The sequence below is a fragment of the Diceros bicornis genome, chromosome 10 (genome assembly GCF_020826845.1).
Source record: "Diceros bicornis minor isolate mBicDic1 chromosome 10, mDicBic1.mat.cur, whole genome shotgun sequence".
Taxonomy (NCBI): Eukaryota; Metazoa; Chordata; class Mammalia; order Perissodactyla; family Rhinocerotidae; genus Diceros; species Diceros bicornis.
Genome location: NC_080749.1, coordinates 68,175,298 through 68,192,056, shown reverse-complemented (window position 1 = coordinate 68,192,056; position 16,759 = coordinate 68,175,298). Strand labels below are relative to the sequence as shown.

At 36.6% G+C, this 16,759-nt stretch overlaps 1 protein-coding gene across 2 annotated transcripts in view; it reads left to right on the top strand.

Annotated features, from left to right (window-relative positions):
* Window positions 1–16,759, top strand: part of COL5A2 (collagen type V alpha 2 chain) — a 177,690-nt gene that overhangs the window by 33,027 nt on the left and 127,904 nt on the right. The gene's annotated exons all lie outside the window — the stretch shown is intronic.

The following is a 16,759-nucleotide window of genomic DNA, read 5'->3' as shown; positions in this document are numbered from 1 at the left end:
TTTAGTTAGAGGAGTTCTGTTCTGTGGGCTGGAGTTTTCGGAGCAGAGAAAAGTTGCAGCAGAAGCTGGGTAGGGTGGAGTCTTTTTTGTACGGAACTTCAGCTGCTTCATAAAATTCTTTGTTTAGAAAAACCTCTGCAGCCACTCTGAAAACTGATTTTTCTTTGTCTTTGGCTTCTTATTCTTTTCTCTTTACAGACTTTCACTTCTTCCCCATTTTCATTTGTGATCTTCAAATCACTTTTGCTTACTGAGAGACAGTCTCGTTTATTTCTCCATGACAGAGGCTGATAGAAGCCAGATTTCTTCAACAGTGGTATTTTCCCACCCTACTGACTTGATTATTAGGACAGTGGTGGTTCCCTGTTGGATGGCGGAAGGCAGGGAATCAGCATGCCCTCTATATAATTTGTTTATCATGGAGTATTTGTATGGGCATTATTCTTTAGGCACAGGTTTCGTTTTGTTTCTTTTCAAGACAAATCTTGCCTGGTTACCAAATTTTTTCCTATGCAATTTGCATATGTTAGGGTTGGGTTATATGGTATGGTTAAGCAAAAATGCATGGCTACTATAGAATATAAGAAAATATTTAAATTGGTTCCACTGATTGTTAAATCCTTACCCTCCAGGGGTGAAATTTGAAATACAGACATGTACTCTTTCATAATAGGCCATTATAGAGTTTCATAACTATTTAACATCAAACTCAAGCTTGTAAAACTTGGCACATTTATTAAACTTTTCTGTTACTGTCTTTTGTATATATTTTTGCACATATATATGCACATACATACACACATATATATACACATATGTATGTATGTATATTTTTAATACCTGCTTCTGTGTCTTTTTTCTCTAAAGATGTTCATAAAATTAATCTAGAGACCGCAAGTTCTAAAAAATATTTAAAGAGTGAAAATAAGAATCTGGGATGAATAGCCAACAATCTGTCTGTAGTCCCATAGAGGGGGCACTTTCTAAAATCTTGGAATTTTACATATTACTCTTTATGTTTTAAAAAATGAGGCAATTTATAAAAGTTAAAAACTCTTAAGTTTCTTTGTAATGGTGTGAAAAGCATGCATTGTTTGGAAGGGTGGGGAAGATAACTCAATAGGAAGTACAAATCGGGAAAGGGGAGAAAAAATACAGAAAATTACAATAGAAATAGAAAATCTGATTATAAAAGAAACAGTTGACTCCCCTCCTCCAACAAACAACCAACAACTTTAATTTAAAACTTAATTAATACAACTTTCCTTGTTAATATATTTTAAATTTAAATAAATAACTTTTATAAAGTATGGAAATACTTGAACATATGAATGAACTAAAAGAATGATGCATAAGATATATGGAATAGGCCATACATTAAAATATTTTCCCAAATAGTTGTAATTATTCTGTAGGATGTTCTGAAAAATGAGCAGAGTTTAATTTTCCTTAATAGTAACTTACATAAATGTTAGGAATGTGAGGCTTGGTGCAAAAATGTTCCCAACTCCATACCAACCCTTTTCCCCACAATATAACCAAACAGCACAGAAACTGGAATTTAAACATCAAATTTTACAGAAAAAGAATAACTGCTTGCATACGTACATACTGTAAAAAATAAATTCCTCTGTTTTATTACTCAACCTAAGAGAAATATATGTGATAAATTTCAGTAGCAAAAGAATGTAGTTATAACCCTAATTAAAGGTAACATAGAAAAGAACTCCAGAACTCAGTATATTCAGAGCTATGTAACTTATATTACACTTAATTATCATGCATATTTTGGTTCAAGTTGTATTGTTTGGATACTTGTCAATACTTTATTTCCCCTGTTCTGGCTTGTCAGAAGCTTAATAAAAGTGTCAGAATTTTGAAACTCCATGTGATTTTAAGTTTGTGGAACAGTAAACTTAGGTGAATGCTTTAAACTAAGGAAATGTCTAAGATATATGTGTAAAACAAGCACGTTTTATCACTTTTAGCTATAAAAGTCATATAATGTGGTACTGACTTTGTGTACAAATATGTCCCCTTGGAAATGTAGAAGCCTGTTATCACATGTAAGTACATATTTACAAGCTTCTATTTTTTCTTTTCAAGACTTCAAGGTATATTGTTCCTCTATTTGACTGTGGCTGTTTACCGGAAATGTAAAACTTAAGCAAAGTGTCTGCCTGGTAGAAATACTTATGAATGATGAGATTAAAGGAAGTAAATAAAGTTTTAGGCCAAAATCACTACTACTTCTCACTAAATTTTAAGAACTGAATTGATTTTTTAAATTCATAAGAACTGAAAGGAGAAAGTTTGGGAGTTGGGCTAACTTTAATAGTTGAAACTATTAAGTAACAAAAGTCAGAGTTACAATGACTCTGACTTTTGTTACTTAATTGTTAATATAATGTGTTAACTATAGCAAGTATTAAGTAACTTACAATATAGTACAGTAGTAACTATTAAGTCACTTAATAGTTACTTAATACAATGAAATCAGCTTTTCATGTGTTTTTTGGTGAATGTGTTTGTGGTGGGGGGTGCTTTGAAAAGTTTCCATTTATTTTTTGTAGGAGAAAATGCAAGTGCATTTATGGTAATTTTTATATTTCTAAATAAGGGTCTAACACCTAGTGAGCTATGCACATTCTTGTTATTAGAAGTGGACATACTTAATCTTAGAAAATAATCTTTGATATGAATCATTGATTTCAACAACAGAGGAGCAATGGAGAGAAGGGAGGTGCAGAGCTGTACCATTTGATTTCCAAGACTGTAAACGTCAGTGCTTTTCAGAGGCCAGGCAGGTAACATAAACAAGTGAAGTAAGCAAGTGTTTGTACATCAACAGGGGTTGATGGGCCTGTGGAGAACTGAAGATGCATGCCCACTTTAAGGCATTCAGAACTAACGTTTTCAGAAAGCATTGTGTAAGCCAAATACAATATATCTGAGTGCCAAGTTTGGCTCATGGACCATAAACTTGCAACCCTACACTGATATCCTGGACCCAAGCCAACTTTTGATTACTAAGAGATGAGGGGCTCACAATCCTTTCTATATCGTGGTCTTCTGCATTCTTTTTATGTATGTCTGCCATTTATCTCGTTGTTAAAACACAGATATGAAGAAGCAGATGCTTAACACTCAGCTGTACTTGGATGGGAATCTTTTTAAAGGAGGTAGAGAATATGAATACATAGCTTAAGATACTTGTTCACTCATTAATTGTTTTAAACTCATTACTATCAAAATACATACTTTTGATCATGTAGGACATGCAAACTTTTCTTTTATAATGGATGTTTTAATTTAGGTTCAGCTGCATATAGCAGAATGCAGTAGTGTAAACAAACAAAAAAGTGGCTTTTTTCCTTACATGAAAGCAGCTTTTAGTTAGATAGTGAAAGGCTGGTATATTGGCTCTACAAACTCATCGGGGACTCAGCCTCTTTCTAGCTCTCTACTCTCATATCGCTAGGGTATCGTCCTTGATGCTGTGGTCCTAGACAGCGGCTGGAGCTCCAGCATTTACGTTTACTTTCCAGGCATCTGGATAAAGGATGGAGACAAAGGCTGTGATTCCCTTTTTTAATGGAGACTATTAAGTTTTCATACCACTTCAACTCACTTGTAGTTGGCCAGAATTAGTCATATGGTCTCACAAAGCTACAAGGGCCGCTAGGAAATGTAGTCTTTTAGCTCTGTGTTTAGTCTACTAAACAGGGTTATGTTATGAAGGATATAAAAGGGAGCACAGCTGTTAGGAGGTAACTATAGTCCCGACCACAGTGAGCATAAGTGTCAGCCATTTTCAGTGGAATAGATCCTCTGGTTTCAATGTTCAGAATATAGTTGAGTGACCACATCTACCCTGGTTATTGTTCACTTCTGAGTAGACTATGAAGCCAAGAACACTGGATGGCACTTAAATATCAGGTTGCAATTGTTGGCTTCCTTATACACTTCAGATAAATTTAGATGTACCTATAACTTTTATCTGAACTAAAATGAGGCTTTATTTTGAAGAGTATCTCTCTATATATACGTAGATTGGTAGATTGATAGATATAGTGAATTCTTTATACTGACAAACACAATCTATGCTTTGACCCTGACTCTTCAGGTTCGTTGGTGAGCAACCCACAGATCAGTGTTGAGCTAGCTGCATAAAGAACAATGTGAAGAGCTTGTGACCAATACAGATTCTATGCTCCCCTCCTTGCCGAATATCCTGATTTAGTGGGTTCGGATGGGATCTGAGAAGCTCTCTACATGATTCTGATTCACGTTGGTGAACTGCTGTACTCAATCTCTGCCTAACACACTTTTGATCTTGATGTGGACCAGTTGGCTTCTTATTTCAAGGCTACACACTGTGACTTTGGTGATAACTTGCTATTCCAGTTACTCATTTCAGTGATAAGGCTGCCTAATTAAAGTTTGTAGATAAACCTTGCAAATTCACCATCATATCTGGAAAAATAACTCAAGGCCCAAATCCTCCTCATGGCAGGTTAGGTGAAACATTCTACTATGCAAAGGACACACATATTAAAATATATTTCCAGGTGAATATGTAGTTTCCATTTTTCTCTCTTTTACTTTCTGCTCTTCACACTTTTAGCGCTGTCACCTCAGACCTGAAATTTATTGAGTTGATCATTCTAGAAATGCACATAATGCAGGATGTGAGGAAAAAACAGAAAGGAGGATTGTTTTGATAATCTAGGACTTAGAAGATTGGAGTCCTGTTAATCTATGGCCACAGAATGAAATCGTTTTTAATCAGACACTTTGCTCCTACTTGAAGGATGATTGATGCATCCTCACTTGGCCATATATGGCATTCATAAAAGGTTTAAAAATGGATCAGCCACTCTTTGACTTAGTGTTTTGCTCTGAGATCACACATTGAAAAGTTTAGATTTACATATGAGAGATATGGTAATGGTAGGGGAAACAGACTAAAATTGTTAATTATTAATTGATCTATTATATACATTTGGGCAAGTTGTACAAGTTCATATAAAACTATGAAACTGTTAGGAAGATGTTGACAATTCAGTTTTCCCCTGAATTTCTTTCCTTGAAAATTTCGTGCATATTTCATCTAAATTTCATGTAAGACTGTTGAGCTGTTATAGTCAATATTTAAAAGAGTATCTACTCTTGGCATTTGCATGGGAGCAGTCTATCCTATGGAAAATTTTACTTTCAAGTTGTGACTGCATTGGCAGTCTTAGTGTTTTTATTTTATTTTACTGATATGTTTAAAACCAAACCCTTCAAAAGAAATCAAGGTGGTTCCATCTTATACTGAATATATTCTCTAAGGAACAGTGTATCAGGGAAATTACAATAGTACCTGATTTTCCTTACCCACGTGGTGCCTTCTACAGAGAAGGCAGTAATCTTAACAATAATAAATTAATGGAAATTTGTCTCTATAGCTTTCTGGTATAATGTTCAAACTCAAAAATATTTATATGCTTTTTTTAAAGCTTAGATCTGGGAAGGAGAAAAGAATCTCACAGTTCTTTTTTTCTTTTCTTTTCTTTTTTGGGTGTCTGCTCAATCAGAATTATAAATTCAGTTACAAGATGACAACAAACTATTCTTGGTGGAAAGGTTACTTGCAACATAAGCGTCATAGCCTGTTGTAGTCTATATATTTTAGTAAGTAAAGTAAGCCCCAGTCCATCCTCAGGATACCACCTGGGTTCTGGTCCATCTCTGCTATTTAGCAGTTTTGCACCCTGCAGAGACCCCTTTAACCTCACCAGGCTTTTGGGTCCTCATCTGATATTGGGGAAATTGTACACAACCCTATCAATCTGATGAGACTCTTAGGAGGATCATTTGGGAACTTTAGCTGAAGGTAATTTTAGAGCACTTAGGTGAGACACAGAAAGTGGTATTACAAACTGATTTCAATCATCACAGATACAAACCCTAGTGGTGTATTTTTGACTTTCACCAAATCTTTGAATTTGTTTTGAAGAAGATTCTGGATTTGTTCTCCCTCTGTATTTTGTTTGTTCTCTATCTCCTGGAGGAACTTGCTCCATCAATCATACTCTCTTTTCCATAACTTCAACCACTTCCTTTCTATGGGCTCTTTCCCCTTATCCTATAAACAAGCTCAGCTCTCTCCCAGGGCCTGTGTCTGGCTCCCACCCTCTCTTTATTCTCAGCCCAGCTGCTTTAAAGGAGCAGTATTGTTTTCTGCCTCAACTTCCATGCCCTCACTCATCCCACTGCACTCTGGTTTTTGGCCCCTGCGTTCCACTTAAGCTGCTCTAGTAAGAGGAGGACTGAAATGTGTGATGTTCCAGTGGGTCCCTTTCACCTATCTTACCAGGCCTTTCTCCTTTTTAGATACCACTGACTACTCCAGTTTTCCTGAAAGGCTACTCCCTGAAGGTTCTCCCTCTACCTGCCTGACTTTTCCCTCTCAGTTTCATGGGCTCCTTCTCCTCCTTTATCTCTTAGTACTTGGTTTTCTCATAGGATTTAGTTCACTGGTCCTCCCTGTATATTCTCTTCCTAGATCATCTAGGAATCTTACTCACTCTCAGGGTTCTGCTTAACAGCTAAATGCTGATAATTCTCAAATCTCTCTCTCCAACCCTGACCTTCCACATGAACTTCAGAATACCCAGCTTCCCACTGGTTGGGCCATAACCACTTCAAGTTCAGGTATCCAAAATTCAACTCATTCTCTTCCTTCAAAGACAAGATTATCTTTCTTATGTATGCCTCATATCAGTTAATGGCAATATCATCTTACCTGGTCATTCAAGCAAAATGCCAACCAGTCACTAAATTCTACCATTTTACCTGCTAAATATTTCTCAGATATACCTCTTCTTCTCTACTACAAATGCCTCAGTTCAGGTCTTCATCATCTATCCCTGGATTACTGCAATAGTACCTAAATTCATTTCCTTGCCTCCCATGTGGCCACTTCCCACCCTCACTCATATAGACTCTCTCTGTTGCCACTGTGCTATAAAACTAAAATCTAATCATGTCATTACCTACCTTGAAACCTTCCATTAACTCCCATATCTTGAAGACAGAATAATGTTCAAGCTCCTAAGCATGACATACAAGACCTTCCATGATCTGGCCTATTTCTAGAACTTTAGTCACATCAGCTGTCATTCTCTGCATCAAAATAAGAAATAGCTTGTATTTCCCACCACACACTACACACACACACACACACACACACACACACTTTTTCTTTCTTTACTTCCACTTGCCAGACTCCACTCCATGTCATGAATTTGTTTTATGTTTTAGATACATAATAGTTATTCCATGCATCTATGCCAATTGAACTTTTTTTGAAGATCTAAAAAAAGTCTTTCCCATTATTTATGCATTCAAATATGAGTGAACTGATTTCAGATTCAGGTTTTTCAAATTATATTTGCATGTTCTTGGGCAATTTTCTTAATTTCTCTATGTCTTAGTTTCTTCATCTATAGAATTGGAATAATAATATTTACCTCAAATTATTATGAAGACTCTCACATATATACCCACCTACATATTAGTGTGGCTCCCAACAGATAGTAGGAGCTCATTAAGCAGTAGTTGATATTATTATTCCATTACTATTTAATAATATAGCAATAATAATAAATTATTATTGGGTGATTATGAGAGCCAAAATGTTTGATGTCATGGAAAAAAATAAAGAGACAACTTTTGCTCTCAAAGAGATTAAAGTCCAGCGTAAAACTTAAATAGCAAATCTCATCTACTATTCTATTATTGTCATTTTGACAATACATCAGTATTTTTATCTAATATCTAAATGGGCTGTATTTTAAGCCCATTTAAAAATTTTACTCTTCTAATAGAAGAGCTTTACTGTATTGTCTCCTTGTGTAGGTTACTACTGGAAAAAATAAGACAAACAAAAACGTTTTTCCATTAGAGATTTTCTTTTCTTTTTTCTTTTTAAATATCAACAAATTGTAATCAACAATCTATAAGAAAACTCTAGGAAATTGAATTATAAAGAAAAACAAAAGGAAAAGAATGTCAAGCTCTGACATCTTTTTTTTTTATTGCAGTAACATTGGCTTATAACATTGTATAAATTTCAGTTGTACATCATTATACTTCTATTTCTGCATAAATTATATCGCGTTCACCACCCAAACACTAATTATAATCCATCATCACACACATGTGCCTAATTATCCCTTTTGCCCTCGTCCCTCCCCCCTTCCCCTCTAGTAACCACCAATCCAACTTCTGTCTCTTTGTGTTTGTTTGTCATTGTTTTTATCTTCTACATATGAGTGAGATCATACTGTATTTGACCTTCTCCCTCTGACTTATTTTACTTAACATAATACCCTCAAGGTCCATCCATGTTGTCACACATGGCTGGATTTCACCATTTCTTATGGCTGAGTAATGTGGTATATATATATATACCACATTTTCTTCATCCATTCGTCCCTTGATGGGCGCTTAAGTTGCTTCCAAGTCTTGGCTATTGTGAATAACACTGCAATGAACACAGGGGTTCATGTTTTTTTACACATTTGTGTTTTCATGTTCTTTGGATAAATACCCAGCAGTGGAATAGATGGATCATATGGTTGTTCTATTCTTAATTTTTTGAGGATTCTCCATACTGTTTTCCATAGTGGATGTACCAGTTTGCACTCCCACCAGCAGTGTATGAGAGTTCCCTTCTCTCCACATCCTCTCCAACACTTGTTGTTCCTGTCTTGTTAATTATAGCCATCGAGGGGCGTCAGGTGATATCTCATTGTGGTTTTGATTTGCATTTCCCTGATAGTTAATGAGGTTCAACATCTTTTCATGTGCCTGTTGGCCATCTGTATATCTTCTTTGGAGAAATGTCTGTTCAGGTATTTTGCCCATTTTTTAATTGGGTTGTTAGTTTTTTGTTGTTGAGATGTATGAGTTCTTTATATATTTTGGAGAGTAACCCCTTATCAGATATATGGTTTGAAAAGATATTCCTCAAAAAATATCTTCTCCCAATTGTTAGATTGTCTTTTGGTTTTGTTGATGGTTTCCTTTGCTGTGCAGAAGCTTTTTAGTTTGATGTAGTCCCATTTGTTTATTTTTTCTATTGTTTCTCTTGTTCAGTCAGACATGGTGCTTGAAAATATGTTGCTAAGACCCATGTTGAAGAGTGTATTCCAATGTTTTCTTCTAGAAGTTTCATGGTTTCAGGTCTTACATTCAAGTCTTTAATCCATTTTGAGTTAATTTTTGTGTATGGTGTAAGATAATGATCTACTTCCATTTTTTTGCATGTGGCTGTCCAGTTTTCCCAACACCCTTTTTTGAAGAGACTTTCCTCTCTCCATTGTACGTTCTTGGCTCCTTTGTCAATAATTAGCTGTCCATAGATGTGTGGGTTTATTTCTGGGCTCTCGATTCTGTTCCATTGATCTGCGTGTCTGTTTTTGTGCCAGTACCATGCTGTTTTGCTTACTATAGCTTTGTAGTATATTTTGAACATTGGAGACTTTCTAATGGCCATGTGATTTGAATTCTCACTCCCCCTCTCCTGTTTCCCACCCCCACACACTTTTCCTTCTCTGCTGTGGTTGCTCCCAGTGTATGAGCAAGCCAAGCACCATCGTTCCATGCCCCAGTGCTACCTCATGCCTGTCTACCAGCCCTGTCTGCTTCAGAGTTTATTTTTTGAAAATATGATAGTCGTAAGAGTCTCTATTAAAAATTGGAAGCTTATTTTCCACACTGCATTGCACTAGCTTGCATTTGGAATGAGAGGGATTGCCTCACTGCACAGGGATTTACAAGGCAGCTCCCAGGACTATTTGGATACAGTAGCGAGGGTGACCATCTTTTCCCAGACTTTGCAGCAAGTCTCTTCATTTTCCAAAGGCTGCTGCTTTCTTCACTCCCAGGAGACCTTTGTGAAATTGACTCCAGAAAGCATAAACTGGTGTAGAATGTAGGCACATTATTCATACTCACACTTTCCTTACTTTGCTGAACTTTTCTTTCTTCTCAGTCATTCAAACTTAAAATGATGGGTTTGACTTGGAAGCAGGTATGCACGTAGAATTTTACCAGATACTTTGTAGCTATGAATTCCTTTAATTAAATCTTTGATATTCTGTGACCATCAGCTTTAGATTTTTTCACTATGATTTCTAAAAATATGGAAGGTTCCTGTAGCAAATACAGTTTATTTACAAAGATTTAATGTATTCATTTGTCTTAAATAGCAGTTATGTGCTTATTATTTGCTCCTGAGGTAGAAGAACCTATCAGACTCATTTATGCTAGTTTTAAATTATTTTTAAGCCTTTTCTTTCTCATTCTTTCCAGAGCTTTATGTTGAAGAAATGATTAAGTTACAGTTTAATTCAGAACATCGTGTTTCTCATGTTAGTGCTAAATTTTTAGCTAGAATTTCTGGTAGGATGGACTGGTAGACAGTGAGGTTAACTGATTACCATGGGAAGATGAACTGCAAAGAAAAAGTTCCTAGTTTTCTGGTCTTTGGCTACGAACACAAAACCTCTGAAGTTTTAGAAAGAAGGCTTATATTTCCTTTTGACAGGGCAGAAGGGCACTGGCCATTCCAAGGCAAATGAGTGATTCTGATATAGGAATTTTCTTTTACATGAGTTTATACTTGGGGGAAAAAAAAAAGACTTGAAGCCAATGAACAAAGAACAATTGAACATTCCATCAGGGAGCTGGTGTCTAAGACTTAAGGTGCTACAAGTGTGATGTCTTTCTGAGTGTTCATAAAAAAATCTCACTTCTTTCTCTAACCTTCCCCATTTCCACTTAAATCTTGATCTCTACTGATTAGATTAGGCATGTATTTGTTTGTGCTTTTATTTTTTTCCCTTAAGCATACAAAACTGAACTGAATTTTGCTGAGAAACAGCTAATAAATTTCTGAAACAATGGAGTTCTCATTAGCCTTGGGAAGATTTCGGTATACTTAGAATCTGTTTGTTTTATTTAAAAAAATAGGTGGGGTAATTCTTTTACATATTATGTATTTGTGTATTCCTTTATGCAGAGAATGAGACAATATTGAAATAGAATTAGTTCTATAGAATACATTCAAGGTTCCATTCACAGTGTTTGTGTTTGGGTACATGGAAAATAATGAAATAAAATTAAATTAGTATTTTTATGATAAATTAGTGTTTTGTATGATATTTTGGTATCTTCAGTATGTAAATAAGTATGTTTCACAAGCTTGCCAGAGGTACACTCATCTGAGTTACCTTATACCCTTTCCACATCTATTTCACGGATACAATGTTGCTAGAGTCCTAGGAGGAGGAGGAGGTCCAGTTCTAGGAAAGCAATTTTGAAATAGATGACTTATTTTATTTTATATTTTAAGGAAATATGCTTTCAACCTCCTTTCTGTTTGAAGGAAAGGCATTCAGGATTCTGCATCAGAATCAGGGTCTCACACTGCAATTCCATCAGATGTCGCCTTCCCAAATTTTGCTTCAAATTACAGACTTTTCTTTCCAGCCTGACCTCCTATCAAAACTTACCTGTTTGGTGCCTTCTCCTTTCCTACTCCATAGGGAACTAATACATAATACATGCCCCCTTCAGTTATTATTCTAATGCACAGTTTTAGTGATATTACTCTCTTGTAACATGAGCTCATTGTATGGTAATTTGCCTTTTACAGTCTTTTTTCCAATATTCTCTGGCCATCACAATCAGCTGACATCGTGGCTCTGAGTGAAAACCCCAGTATCAGAAGGACTCTCTGGCTGACACTCTAGGCAGATGAAACACAGCTGTCATGGACATTCTGTACTTGTCCACAGAGGGTTCACAATCAAGACATTAGAATCACTTCAAATCCATTCTAATAGAAACTGAAAGTTGCCTAAATATACTCAAAAAGGAAATTAGCCCGCCAGATTCCCACTGTTTCTGAAAACAGCTTTTGAGTTTCTTTAGGATAGAACCCTATGATTGCCGCATCATATAGAAGGCATAAGTGCGTGGGAAGATGGGTTTGCTGTGGGTACGCAAGAATACCAGTTAACAGTTGGCTCAGATAGCCTCATTGAAATACACTAAAATGTAAGGCTCTGAGCTAAAGTGAGGCTCCACAACCATTCCTATATCATATCTTGTGGGATTTACTTAGAGAATTTTAAAGAGATTGCAGAAGTTTCTGATATGTCTTAATTTTTGTTCTTGCATTCCTCTAACTTTTTTTATCCTATATTCCTAAAATATAGTCATTTTAGAACACATAAATAAACTCTACCACAATACTATATCTCTATACTTTTGAGCCAATAGCATATATACTGTCAGTTAGGCCTACGGGCAGTAGGAATAGGGCATTGTGTCAAAGTGAGATATTTTGATTCTGGGAAACTCCCTCAGTTCCCAACTATTACTATTTTCCTACACTCAGAGCTTTGAAGAGTTAGCAGTTTCCACATTTAGAACTTTTCCTTTTCCGTTCACTTTCAGCAAGCAGTTAACACAGCAGGGGTCTTTGGAGTCTCACATTTGAGTCCTGACTTGGCCATTGGCAACCTTGTGAACTTGAGCAAGTTACTGATCTTCTTTGAGATTCTTTCTTCATCTGCATATTGAAGAATTGAGTTAAAATTCTTGGCGCTTTATAGGCACAGAAGAAAAGTGGAGGTTATTAGCACTTTTAGGATGGATTCCCTGATTGGGCTGTTACAGATTGTTTTCTCCGTAACTGAAATAATTTTCATCAGACTATTCCCAGTTATGTACTAGGTTTGATAAGAGAAAGGATGGGGAGCAGTGACTCCCAGCACCTGGAGTAGAATGGGGGGTGAGGAGAAAGCATAATTGGGAGGTTTGAAATGGCAATAACAAATTTTTATCTCGTGTTTTCCCCTTGGGCCAGGCCTATGCTCAACTCTTGTTTACTCATAAAGCAAGTCAGGAAAAGCAAACTGGCAAAAACCCTGAAAGTTATATTTTGCTATTAGGATGCACTTCACAAACTTGGTGGTACAAATACTCATTGAATTTTATTTTTTTTTCCTAATATAATGGTTTTGGCAACTGTTTGCACAGGTAGATTTTGGTTTGTTTGATTCAGGTACAGTTGTTCAAGGAAAGTGAAACTACGCTCAACACATAAAATATCTGTTTACTTTCCTGATATTTCACTGCCGTAAAGACAGACTTATTTGAAGGCTGGGCAGCGTTTGTATGAAGAAGGGCATGCGTCTCCACCTGGGTGGTCAAGGAGAGTGAGGAGCTGTGTGAGCTCAGCCAACTTCTGCTACTCAACATGGCAACAGAGGCCAGAGAGCCCGGGCCCTGAGTCAGACGACTGGAATGAAGTCCTGGCTCTTTCCTTAGAAATATCATGTGTTGGACCCTTAATTTCCTCATTTATAAAACAGGATAATACTTTTTATTTTACTATCTCACAGGTTCAAAATAAAGAATTCATAATATCTGTGGAAATTTTGTCAGCTGTAAAGGCCCATATAAGGGTAATGTTATTATTTTAGCATGATTGTATTGTGATGAATATCTAGCTAAATGCAAAATAAATGTTTTCTTTTAAGTAAATGATAATGATAATAATCCGAAGGAACATAAGTTTCTTCATAGAATTGCAAGAAAGCAAAGGTGTTTTTTTTTTAATTTCAAACTTTGAATTGAGGAAAGTAAAATACCCTGCTCATATAACGATCTAGAAGAAACCTCCCAAAGCCCCAAAATAGGAATTGAATAGGAAAAAACAAAAATAGAGGCTTCGACTTAAGGATAAACAGAACAGATGGAAAAATAAAACGTGATTTTTCTAGTATAACTGGACTGCAGTCTCTCTGAAAGCAAAAATGTAGCTTCCTGGCAGAAGGCTGAATGCACTATTATTATTACTTTTTCCCTGTTCATCTCTCATCAGGAAGCCTGTCTCAAAATCAAAGTTAAGCTCTGAGAATCTGTTTGTAGCATGGTATCCCTTTTCCCTGGGTCAGAAGGTGACTTTGAGCTAGAAGTTTAAACTGGTGACAAATATCCACAGCAATCTAAGCCAAGTGTTTAGACAAAGGTTCCATCATCCCTCAAGCCTGTCTAGTTTCCGGTATATTTTAAGACTCTCTACTTGTGCCGAGAGAAACATGCAGTTAAAGAGATGAGGGCCTCAACTAAATAGACTGTTCCTTTCTTTCGTGAATGAATTGTTGGAATAATTTTAAATAAAAGCTTCTAAATTAAAACTGGACCAGGGCACAGGAAATCTACATTCTAATTGCAGCTCTGTCATGAAGCAACTTGGTGATTTTGTGCAAGTGACCTAAATTCTCTGGGCCTCAGTATCCTCCTTTGTAAAACCTGTGATATATTATCCAGGGCTTTCCTGCTCTGAAAGTCTATGGCTATAGAATGTTTACATAAAGTTTCTTCACATAGGTCAGATGTGTGCTATAACACTGTGGAGAATCTCACAGACACGTTTCGGTAGATTGAGGTATCATGTATAATCTCTGTAGGTAATATGTTTCTGTACTTTTAATTTAGGATTTGAAGTTTTGATTCAGGGTTTCTAGTTATTTCTTTAACTATGGTTTATTTAAGGAACACAACTCTCAATTTATAACTTTGTAAAATGATCTACTTTTCAGTGAATGGCTTTACAACAAAGTCTATAGACACTGTTGTAAACGAAGATGATTGTGAACAAAAAATTCACAATAGTCTGGTATCAAATTTTGTAGATTTTAGATTGATTTTGAACTTTCCAATTAGAGAGAAAATGTGTAAATGTACCATGTGTTCTGTTACAGTATTACAACCATAAGACAGAGTCTTCTTTAAATATTTTTGGTGAGGTGGGTGGTCAGAGTGTATCGGCATGCCTTCCTACACTCTTCCCGCTATACCCAATGGATTTGTCTTTGCAGTGGAGACGCTGCTTACTTTTCCCGCCATCCTACTGAATCTACTAAACTGCTCTTCTATCTAGCCTTAAAAGGAAGGAAAAAAGAAGAAGAATCCTGCCCCGTGGCTTAGCGGTTAAGTGCGCGGGCTCCGCTACTGGCGGCCCAGGTTCGGATCCGGGTGCGCACCGACGCACGGCTTCTCTGGCCATGCTGAGGCTGCGTCCCACATACAGCAACTAGAAGAATGTGCGACTATGACATACAACTATCTACTGGGGCTTTGGGGAGAAAAAGGGGAAAAAAAAGGAGGAGGATTGGCAATAGATGTTAGCTCAGAGCCGGTCTTCCTCAGCAAAAAGAGGAGGATTGGCATGGATGTTAGCTCAGGGCTGATCTTCCTCACAAAAAAAAAAAAAAAAAGATTATGGGCTTTTACCTGAGGAGTAGATCATGGCATTGTCATACGTCTTGATTCCTTATTTTGTCTGTGTTCTTGAGTCCTTATTTTTCTTTGCAGTAATGTTTGTTGGGAGATATGTATGTGTTTCGTCTGAATATTTAGAAGGTTTGATTTATTCTTCCATTGGTATTTCTTGAACACAGAACACCTTAGAACATGCTGCTTGCCCTCCTTTGTTTTCAGGGAAAATGAGACTCCATTTCTGTGTTTCTTTTCCCAATTTCCCTGCTTCACTAATACTGACTGAATCCTCTAAACATTTATGTCCCCAAGTCCTGCTAGAATTTCATTCTTAGGCTTTCTGGGCAGACAGCAGTCTTTTTTTTTTTTTTTCTTTCTTTTTTTAGTGTCTTTACAAGAAGCGTGTGTGTCTAATTCATGTTCCTGAATAATTTAGATTAAAAATCTGACAAGATTAAAAAAAAAAAAACTACTCACAAATGCTGACATCCATGTTCAAGTCAGAGATGCCAGTGGGAGAAAACTGTCAGGTTCCAGATTAAAGTACTATTCATTAAGTGAGATATACTTGGTCATCTTAAAGCACTTGACAATAATTTACTTCTTTGGGAAATATAAATCCCATCCTACCCTCAAAATCCGTTATAGAAGTGTGTCAGTGACAGTAGAATTTGCTTCAGATGATTCTGAAAAAATTTGACTTTTTATTAAAAGAAATAATGTTCTGATCTCTCATGCTGGTGATTTCGACTTGCTTTTCTCTACAGGGGAGGATATCCCCACCATGCAACCTATGGGGCAGTTACTTTCATTTCTTCATTTCTTCATTAATTCAGTAAACATTTACTGAGTACCTATTGTTTACCAGGCATTTTACTGGATGATACAGAAACAACATTTAATTCTTGCCTCCAAGGAGCTAATTGTCTAATGGAGACAAGTAAAACCAAGGACAGTACTGTGTGGTGTACTGTGATGGAGGCAGACAGAGGACACTGGGGGAACACCAGAAGGCATCCCTACCACATACAGCCTTGCGGTGGAGGGCCGGGGTGAGAGGTCAGGGAAGGTGTCAGAGGAGGGGACGCCTGAGCAGAGTCATTTCTCTGCATTCACTTCATTATTCCTTTATCTGTAGGCCGCCCTCTCCTTCATCCAAATCCTTCAAATCCATAATAAAGTCCGATGTGCAGCCTCTTTGAAACCTTTTAATTATCCCAGACATCTCTACTCTTTTTCTCTAAACTACAGCACTTTCCCTTTCTATGGCATTTTTAGCACTTAATAGAACATTTTCTGCATTGTCCATTGTTTTCGTTTCTCCTAATGAATGTCATTGATCTCTTGGTTATATCATATGCCCTTTGAGAGTAAAGACCACCTCTCAAACCCAAAAAGTCAGACACAG